Source organism: Pararge aegeria, chromosome 20 (assembly GCF_905163445.1).
Source record: "Pararge aegeria chromosome 20, ilParAegt1.1, whole genome shotgun sequence".
NCBI lineage: Eukaryota > Metazoa > Arthropoda > Insecta > Lepidoptera > Nymphalidae > Pararge > Pararge aegeria.
In genome coordinates, this window is record NC_053199.1 from 2914078 (window position 1) to 2925379 (window position 11302).

Consider the following 11302-nt stretch of genomic DNA (forward strand, 5'->3'; position numbering starts at 1 on the left):
AATAGATCTGTATTTTATAAGTATTTATATTTATAAGTATTTAACAAAGAGGGCCTTATCGCTGCAGGCAAATAAAATATTCAACGGGATTTACAAAAAACTTGGAAGACGAACGCGAGCAACAGCTAGTTAATACTTCGTGCCACCCAACCTTTGAAGATACAAACATGAAAGAATATTAATAAACAACCTGATATTAACAGCCACACACAATGTAACTGTGTTTCCTGCCACGTATAATTTAAGTACCTTCAAGGCTAGAGTGAATAGGCTTTTTCTAGGCAAGCGTGCTCCAACCTAGACCTCATCATTGCTTTCTAACGGGTATGATTGTCGTCAAACGCTGGCCTATCGCAAATAAAAAAAAAAAAATGTTTGTGTACGTATGTGCGTTCCTAAGGCTCTGCTAAATACTCAGTACATTTTAATAAATTTAGATTTTAATATATTGGCTATAATAATTTTCTCACTAAGAAAGTAGAATTTCGATATAAATTGAAAAACTAACAATTTTTGACCAACCATTTATCGAAATTAGCTTGGCTTTGTTATTTTTTGGCAGTTTGCGCTAAACACTATTCCCAGGAAAATGCTACTTTGTTTCTGTTAAAAAACTGCACAGTTTAAATGACAGCTTTAAATATTAAAGCTGTCATAAAAGCACCAACCAATTTTTGGGAGTTCTTCGAAATTTAAATTGAAAAATTGGCAATTGGACTAGTTACGTTCTATTAATCGTTTCCGAGGTTCTGGACATGGGACCGATGCCCGATATGCAAGTTCCCGGGTTCGGTACCGGGAATTTCTGGTCTAGCGAGTATATCCGACCCGGACTAGTTACACATACCACATACCACCTTAGAAACCATCTTACGCACATAATTTACGCATAGTAACGCATATAATGTGAAGCGGTGATAGCATTTTGGGTGGGACCTCGGCTTCACTTTCGGGGGACGAGTAGAACCCTAGAACGCACCTCTAACTTTTCTAAGTTATGTTTTTTTTTTTTTTATTTTACAGTGAAGGAAAACATCGTGAGGGAACCTGCAAGCCTGAGAGTTCTCCTTATTATTTTCGTAGATGTGCGAAGTCAATCTGCACTTGACTAGTTCCCCCTGCAATCTTGCTCACTGAGAAAAGGCACGTGCCCTGTAGTGGGCCGGAAATAAATTGATGACGATGTTTGTAATCCAATTTACACTCACAATCATAACAAAACTCTCCAGTCTTCTATTAAACCAGATATTCCCCAGTCGACGGCGCAATACTGGCAAAAAAGCGCGAACATCGGCAATCTCTCGATTGATCCGTTCATATCTGCTGACTAATCGAACTGTTGGGGGAATTGGGCGCAATTGGTTTGAAACAACTCATACGGGTATATACTGCTATAAAACTGAAGTGGGTTTATGTATTTAATTGAGGGGAAAGAGTCGGTTCTCAGATTTACACGTCTTTACAAACATGGAACTTATATAAAGCGTCAGTTCCATTCCATTCACCATCATCATATCAACCCATTACGCTCACTACAGGGCACAGGTCTCCTCCCACAATGAGAAGGGTTTAAGGCCGTAGTCCACCACGCTGGCCCAGTGCGGATTGGTGGACTTAACACACATTTGGGAATATTATGGAGAACTCTCAGGTATGACGGTTTCCTCACGATATTTTCCTTCACCGTAAAAGCAAGTGATATTTTCATTACTTAAAACGCACATAACTAAGAAAAGTTGTTTAAGATTTATGTTTATTTAGGATTCATATTGTGTGTAACGATGGGGCTGACATAAAGGTAACCTATAAAAGTCCCTTAAAAAAAAATAGATTAAAAAAAAAAACTAAGAAAAGTTAGAGATGCGTGGTGGGCTATCTGCTTAGACCAGCAATTAATAATTATGATAAAAACGCGCCACAGAATCGCTGAAAAACCGATCGTGGGCGACCTTCCTAAGGTTACATGACACAACAAGACTCTGTGAATGCGAATCTTTGACCTATTTACATTGAAAAGCGCTATATCCTTTCGGTTAAATAGTCCACGGTCCACGATATCAGTTATCACATTAGCTACATCATAAAGGTGAATGTTATCTTTGAACTTGTTCACACATGTCGCTATTCAGCACCGACACGTTTTGCCGTCATTAGACTTAATTGCCCGAATACCTATTTGTTAAAGGGCCGATTCAGAGACGAAATATAGTCGAGTATATAATATTACTCATGCGGGGAAAGTAGTATCTTGACGCTCGCTGTTGCGGTTGAAAAAGAACCGTTTGCCCATTTTAAAATTTGAGTGCGACAAGTTTATTTGTTGCACGCAAATTATTCTTGGCACACGCAAATTTAGATAAAATTGCTAAAATAAAAAAAAATAATAACAAAAAAAAACACAATCGACATATTAAAACTGAATTGTGGTTGACGCGTCTGACAGTTTGATTTAATAAATAAAATTGTAATTAAATTAAAATTAGTTTAAAAACTTTCCCCGCATGAGTAATACAAAATAGTATGTGCGACTAGTGCGACGTTGTCGCACTTGTTGCACAATATACTATTACGCTAGCGGTTACCAGATACTTAACACTTTTCACACATACTCTATATTTTCGACGGCCGACTGGCGCAGTGGGCAGCGACCCTGCTTTCTGAGTCCATGGCCGTGGGTTCGATTCCCACAATTGGAACATGTTGTGTTAGCTTGTGTTATGGGTACTAAGATGACTGATAAATATTTTTGTGAATAATATACATAAATACTTATTATATACAGATAAGCACCTAGGCACTGAAAAACATTCATGTTCATTACACAAACATTGTCCAGTTATGGGAATCGAACCAACGACCTTGGACTCAGAAAGCAGGGTCGCTACCCACTGCGCCAATCAGCCGTCTAAATGACAATATAACATACACTCTACGCTATCAATCTGTGTAGATGTCACAAATCGAAATAGCACTCAAGATAAATTATTTACCCATTCAGTTGATAACAATTTATTGGGTGATCACTGTCGATGGGGTCTGGGGCAGACAAGAATAAGCCGAGGATTGGATTTGATATTGTTTCGCTGTCTCCTCAGATTTATTTGTCTTAAACTGCTTTAGTATATATGTTTGTAATCTTATTGCCCGTGAACTAGCATTAACAATAACTGGCATGGTAAGTCTAAAATCAATAACAATAACTGGCATGGTAAGTCTAAAATCAATAACAATAACTGGCATGGTAAGTCTAAAATCTATAAGCATTTTACCACCGAGAGGGAGGCCTGTGCCCAACTCTCTCAGACTCCTTGGTTGTACTGTTCAACACTGTATAAAGAGACATGCAAAATTATTTCTGCTGCCAACCAGCATTATTGATCCGGGCGTGGTTGCCGTTGTATTAACAAGCTCACCTGCTTAACACCTTCACCTGACGAACTCCCTGGCGCGACGTTGAGAGAAGTCGGAATTTGGGAATTTATAAAGTCTGGTCTGGTGGAAGGCTTTTGCCGTGGCTAGTTACCACTCTACCGACAAAGCCGCTAAGCAATTTTGTGTTCCGGTGCGATGTCGCGTAGAAACTGATTATGGCAATGAATACCATACCTCCCTAACAGGTTAGCCCGCTACTATTTTAGACTACGTAGGTGAAATTGCAGTCAAGGGCTAACCTGTAGTGGAATAAAAAACCTTAGGTTGATGGACACGAGGAGGCAATTTGAAGGACGTGTTCCATGCATGCCCTGCGAAGTGTTGCTTTGTTATTTAAAAATTTTAAAATAATGACAGTGTATAGTCAGTCCATATTTGAAAATTTAATGTACGTTCATAAAAACATTTCTAAATTTAAGAAAAAAATGTGACTGCAATAATTTAAACATTACAAGTAAGAATAAACTTACAGTGCAATATTACATAAAATTCATAATTTGTTTGAAGGAAATTGCATACAATTCTACAATTAACTACTTACCCATTGACATCTTGGAGATGTCTCTTAAAAAGTGCAAAGTTTGTGTTAAACGTAAGCTTGTAGAAAAGTCCTATTATAGTATAAAGGACTACGTAATCGATAAAAAAGCTTGGGTGTGAATTATTGCTCTAACCAGGTTGCTCTTCTAATAATTTTAAATGACATGATGGTGATAACAAAAAAAAACACCCGGCTAAGTTTGTTGTGGGCTTCTTTTTAGACCAGGACGCGTTTGGAACCCTCGTAGCTTTAGTTTTAAGTTCACGAATGTGGTTATCGCCATCATCTCACTACCGTGTCATTCTTATGTACGCACTTGAATAAAAATATTTTTGACTTTGACTTTTTTTACTTATTTATTAAAAGCACTAACGACATGCTTATTACATGTTTTTAAATAAAGCGCACACACAAAAACATGGACTGATATGCACGTCAATTACAAGTGCACATAGCATTGACAAAGCGTCATGTAAACTTAATTTGACAAAAAATTCAACTCGCCGATAAGTGTTCGGTGATATTATGAAAATTAATCTTAACTTTCTATACTACGCGAAAAGCAGGAGAATCTGTAGGGTGTAATTTATAATTTCTTCAATCCTTCTACTCCACAGCAGTACCCTCTAGGCACGTTTCGCTTGGAAACCGGAGCATCCTCGGGAGATGTTGACTTTACAATGATCAATTGTTAAGTCAACAAATTATAAAACATGGATTTCCGCAAAGTAACGCCTGCTTCTTTCCAATAGTGTTATGTATAGTTTAGGAACAGGCGATGGTTTTGCACTTAATATTAGGTGGGCCTTCCGCTTTCACTGAGCATTCATTCGCTCTCTCCGTTCTGAAGATAATCTTATACTAAAAATTCCTTCCCATAGTACTTCTTTCTATTCTAAATCCTTTTCAGTTGAAGCTGTTCGGCTATGGAACTCTCTTTCCTTTCAAATTAGGCGCGCGCAGTCACTACCGATTTTTAAAAGACTCCTTAAAAAACATTTTATGCCACCCTAATTAGTCATTTTTTTTTTTTTTGCTTCGGATTTTTTTCTTTGTGTTGTTGGCTTGTACTTTGTATGATATAGTAATTGATATATATATTTATTTTTAATTTGTTAACTGCTCTGCTCTTGTGTACAACCTAACCCTTAAGTCTGTGTTTTTTTTGTTTTTTTCCTTTCCTTGATTGGGTTGCCTGGCAGAGATCGCTTTTTAGCGATAAGGCCGCCCATTGTACCTGTGTTTTATTGTGTTGTTTTTATAATTTAATTTCTGTTAGGTGTACAATAGAGTGTATTTTCATTTCATTTCATTTCATTCAGTTATTACCACTATTCCTTTGTCAAACGAGGCAGTGGTCGCTTGATTCAATCTTACACTTCAATGTCACTATGTAATCAATAGTGACATTGAAGTGCTTCTATCCATAATGAAGCCCCAGTTACAGTTGAAAAACAAAAGATATCTATTACATAATACATAAAAGACTGCGTCATAATCAAAGTAAAACACGTATATCAAAAACACAAATGCAGACAAACAGAAGTCATTTACAGCTATTAATAACACACCTCTCGTTTTACTTAATTGCGGCGTTTTTGTGGCAACGCAGAACCTACGAGAGAGTGAGGGAGTAATCCTGTAAGCCCGTAACACTCGGGGCCTCTTGAAGCCGACGCCAGCGAGTCCTTGGCGGAAAACCACTTCCAAACACTCTAAATTGCACATGTTTTTACGATTCCTTCATTTAACGCCTTTTACACATAAAACCAAACCGCAGTAGCGAAAACACCAAAAAAAAACAAAACAGCGAAGTAAATGCATCACCTTCGTTTTCACATCGTAAAATAACGCCATTTCCAAGCTTTTTAAAGTCATGTTATGAATGAAATGAATTTCATTTCAAACCACAAAAATTACATAAAGAAAATTATAACAAAAGGTAAAAAAGGTAAAGGTTGTATAGGTACAATTAAGCGACCTTATCGCTTCATAGCGATTTCTTCCACGCAACCAATGGCGAAGAAAACAAATACAAAAATAGGTAGGTGCATATAAACATATACCCATAATAAATATTTCATTACTTTAATATATTATATAATTTCCAACAATACTTGTAAATGATATTTAAAAATAATATAATAAATTAAATATAATGTTATCTTAGTCAGACAGTTTTCTTTAGGATGAGAAGCATTTTGAGATTATTTAGGCAAACTGGCACTTGGATAAAGTGCGAGTTCACCAAAGTAATCCAAGCAAGTCGTCTATATCTCAAAGGCATCGATCAATATTGATGATCATGAAGATAATTACCCTAAATCGGACAAAACAAAGTAATACGGCGCTTAAGCATAAATATTTTATACGGGACGTTACTACTGACAATGTGTCCCAATTAATATTTTTACGACCTCCCTGGCGCAACGGTGATAGTGTGAATTTAAGTGGGAGGTCCCGGGGCAATTTGGAAATTTATAATTTCTGAATTTTCCCCGGTCTGGTCTGGTGGGAGGCTTCGGCCGTGACTAGTTACCACCCTACCGACAGAGACGTGCCGCCAAGAGATTTAGTGTTCCGATGCGATGTCGCGTAAAAACCGATTAGTTCTGTGATGACGTGATCAATCTTTTAAATACTCTCTGCCTAGAACCGTTACACCTTTTAGTTGCGAATTTGTTCTACAGATCAAATTATGCATCTGAATTTACTCCTCAGAATATTATTAACGCAACGACGATTGATTGATTGACCCTTCTATCTGAGTCCAAGGCTGTGGGTGCTATTTCCACAGCTGGAAATTGTGAAACATGTGATTAACATAAATGTTATGGGGTTTATCTGTATATTAAAAGTATTTATGTATAGTATTAATTAAAATATTCATCAGTCATCTTATTACCCATAACAAAAGCTACGCTTACTTGCAGTTGGCGATATGTTTTAAAAAAAACGAAATAAATGGTTTTAAATTGAACTTCCAGACACCGCAATATAATATTCCTATATACGGCTTGAGAGCTCCAATTTATCTAAAATTATACGTCTTGGTCAATACACTTCAGAAAAACTTTTAGATCTTCTGTTCTTCTTCTTCGTTATAAGATTCCCTTAGACGTCTCGTACGACATCCACAGGAAGTTATGAGATGGTGACAACTGTAGTTTGATCAGCCAACACCTCACAACTAGCAAATATAGTACATAATAGTGTCAGCCAATCAGAAACCCTGCAATCTTCCCAATGTTACCGACTGTCGTTCGACGACAATCGAACCCCCGAACTGAACTAGAAACAATGAAGGAAAATGATTACATTTCCGAGAAACAAGCACTCCGAGAGGAATATTCCGTTCACGGAGGAGCTCAAATTGAACAAACGATTCCAGATTGTGAATTGGAATAATGCATAGATAAAGAGCGGGATGTAGCCGCACCGAGCGAAGTGCTCTGTGCTTCCCAAATAATAAAAAAAAAGACTTCTCATAGATAACTTTTGAGAGAAACGCTCTTAAATTTTTAAGCGCGGAAATATTTTTTAAGAACATCCTTAATCTTGACTCCCTCAATAAGTCATTAATACCACATGCCATTTATTTAATTTCAGCGCGAATTAAGTCTTGCATCGCATTAACAGACACCATAGTCTCACTATCAGAAAACAGAGTTACAGGAAAGGCAGGGGGGTCCACTTTGTCACACAATCCCGGTATTTTGTTTTGCACCGGTGTATTACTGTTATCTCCTTTCGGTCGCGAAGCCACGCAAGCTGGGCAAACCCACTTACTCCGCACGGCTGGTGAGTCCTCTGGGAGCTCCACACATTCTAGGTGATACATCTGTATCACCTAGAATGTGTGGAGGAATGAACATTGGGCTAGTGAACATTTTACTCGCTTTTGGGTAACAGTTACTTAAACATTGCAAACGTAGCAGACGGACATGATCAAAGTCGGCTTTGATATTGTTTTATTAATTGCTAGCAACCATATAGTAGTGTCTTTGCTTGTTGCCGCCAACAGAAAAGCAATGGCGGGTACTATAGAAAACTTAAACAATTTCTCACTCGTCCAATTAACGTAGAATTTGAACACAACTCACTAATTTCGTTATCTAACGGCACAAGTAATATAATAATTTTAATTACGGAGTACTAAATATCCTAATTAAAAGAAAATAATATTAATTACAGCGTACACACACAGAGCAATGCACGCCGCGTGTGACGTTTACTGTCAAGTGAATGATATTAGTCACTATTAAACAATACTTCCATAATCATCCTTACTAATATTATAAATAGTAGCGATAGCTCAGTGGGTAGGACTACATCTTCACCTTCGAGGGGCCGAGTTCAAATCCCAGCACGCACCTCAAACTTTTCCATGTTATGTGCGTTTTAGGCTATTAAAATATCACTTGCTTCAACAGTTATTGAAAATATCGTGAGGAAACCTGCATTCAAGTCCAACTATCCGCACTGGGCCAGCGTGGTGACTACGCCCTTAACCCCTTCTCATTGTGGGAGGAGACCCGTGCCCTGCAGTGGGCCGGAAATGGGTTGATATTATGATATTCTAGATGCGCCAGTTAGTTTGTCTGTTTGTTCTTCCTTCGCGCCCTTACTAAGCAAACAATTATCTTGATTATTTGGCATAGAGTTAGTTGAAAAAATGGACAGGAACTTAAGCCAAGAACTTATTATTCCAGGAAAATAAACGGTACCCTAGTGATTTTTTAAAAGTAATAAACGAGGACGGAGGTTGCGGGCAACATCAAGTTATATTATAAACGCAAAAGTATGGTTTTTTGTCCATTATGCTATGTTCGGCACAACATAATAATATGTAACTTTATGAATATTTATATAATTTATGAATTTTGTCTCTCTTATCTATGCACGACGATGAATATTTAGATATATAAAAATCTTTATCGCGTATATTAAAAGAAAAAGAAAGTAACAAAATCTAATTTGACAAACTCTCATATTGCTTTAATGGTGAAGGCAAAACTGTAAGCATTCATTGAGTGCTTTATTACGTGTTCTTAAATCTGTACTTTGTTAGCGGCCAAAACCCTGTTCATTCTAACAAGATACCCACGTGTTCTTAAATCTGTACTTTGTTATCGGCCAAAACCCTGTTCATTCTAATAAGATACCCTTGCCCAGTTGTGGGCCGGTGATGGAATCTGCAGATAGATTGCGAATTGTGAGTATGACAATGCAACTATCGCTATTATTGTTATTAGCTGAATTAATTGGAACTCTCGCTCAAATTACTTTTAATTTTACTTTATGCAAAAAACACATCCTTTCCAGATTTTAAAATTTTGTTAAGTAATTATGATTAATTTTGGTAAATCAGCTGTTCGTCCATTTTGTAGCTCTTAGCTGCTGACATCTAGCAAACGCGATTGGTGTAGTAGTTTCACCAGTCTCCGCTAGATGTCACTGTGCGATGCAGCCGTGTTTTTGGCTCGCGCTATGGAGATTCTTCCGCGTGCAATGACTACCTATCGCTTCCGTTATTGAAGCATACTTACCTGGCGTAGGGGACACCGTGATCAAGAAGGCGGTTCCCCCAGAGCGAGGCCCTTCCATTGCACTGCGGTTGGGTTGACCTCTGCGATTATCCCTAATGCGGATAACTCGGACGCGTAATTTTTGGTAGTGGGGACTGCGTACGCGCCGTCCCCCCCTCTATTACAGAAATATTTTAATTGTTGAATGCATGCATCATTTTGTAATAAGTTACTATCGTCATAAATCATTATGGTGTTACATTTTGAGAAATTGTATATGACAAAGTCATTTGACAGTTGACCTCATAATTTTCGAAATTCAGCCCTGCCGTGACATTTGCTAAATTGGGGGTTCTTTTTGTCTATGAAATCTTTTCATGCCATAGGTTTTTTCAGCCTTTGTCTATGATACACAAAAAATGTTCTTCCAACATTGAAAACTCAAATTAATGTTGAATGTTAGATTATGATAGAGGTGGACTAAGAGTCAGGGGCCAGTAGCTGCTTGAGCATCTAATAATCATTTGGTAAACAAAATTTAAAATTATTGCAATTTCCACGCACGCTGCGATTGGCAGAAGATAAGGGAGCCAAATGTTGAACAAGAATCTGCAGAAACGGAACACGCCAGTGGCGTCTAGTGACTACTTGTGACTCGCCACTTAAACCGGTTGATTTACTTTACTTTAATTGAAAGATTTACTTTTTTATTTATTTACTTTAATTGAAAGATTGAACGAAATGAAATCGATTTATTTAGTATTAAGTTTAAGTGTTCTCATGCGTCGTTCAGTGCTTGGTATATCTGCTCTCTTTGACATTCTAAACTTTAGGTGTCAGGAGACAATGGTTGCTGAGTGATTGAGTGGTAGTTCAATTAAGCTACTTAAATATTTTGAATGCATATAATAAATCTATTGTACAAGTAAATTAAGAAGTAAATAATTTTAGTTGCATTTAAAGCTAGAAACAAATAAATAAATAAATAAATAATGTTTACAGCTAACCGTTGACAGCCGGTTGGCGCAGTGAGCAGCGACCCTGTTTTCCGCGTCCAATTACGTGGGTTCGCTTCCCACAACTGAAAAAATGGTTGTGTGATGAACATGAATATTTTTTCACGACACAGGGAATCCTAGTGTGGAAATCACAGACTTTATCTGTATTCTTTGGATTACTCTTTATGTGTTTGTTTGTTTGAAATAAATAAATAAAATAAAATTTTCAATGTCTGGGTGTTCATCTGTATCCCTACTAATATTATAAATGTGAATATAAGTTTGTTTGTTACGCTTTCCCCCAAAAACTACTTAACCGATCCTCATGAAATTTTGTGCACATATTCTTGGAAGTGTTAGAAGTAATATAGGATACTTTTTATCCCGACATTAAGCTCGGTTCCTTTGGGAGAGGGGATGAGTGTTTGACGATTTTACACCATAACTCCGACAAATTATAACCGATTTAAATAATTATGTTTGTACTATAGAGGTTTGGTATGTGTTTAATTTAGCCTAAACTTTGGTTGGAGATAGAGGACAGAACTCTTCAGCGGAAAGCAGCAAACCCTTCATTTAAGGCTTAGCGATACTGAATACTTTAATTGTTTTTAGATCTACAACTAACTTAATGCCACATCAAAAAACAAAATCAAACGCAGACGAAGTCGCGGGCAACAGCTAGTATATTATAATTATTTATGTGTATTATATTCATAAAAGTATTCATCAGCTCTCTTAGTACCCATAACACAAGCTACGCTTACTTTGGGGCTAGATGGCGATGTGTGTATTGTCGTAGT

At 37.2% G+C, this 11302-nt stretch overlaps 1 non-coding gene across 1 annotated transcript; it reads left to right on the forward strand.

Annotated features, from left to right (window-relative positions):
• The first annotated feature begins 9514 nt into the window (after positions 1-9514).
• On the forward strand, positions 9515-9676 carry LOC120632936. Its single transcript, XR_005659166.1, has one exon. It is a non-coding gene; the product is annotated as a U1 spliceosomal RNA (small nuclear RNA).
• The last annotated feature ends 1626 nt before the right edge of the window (positions 9677-11302 follow it).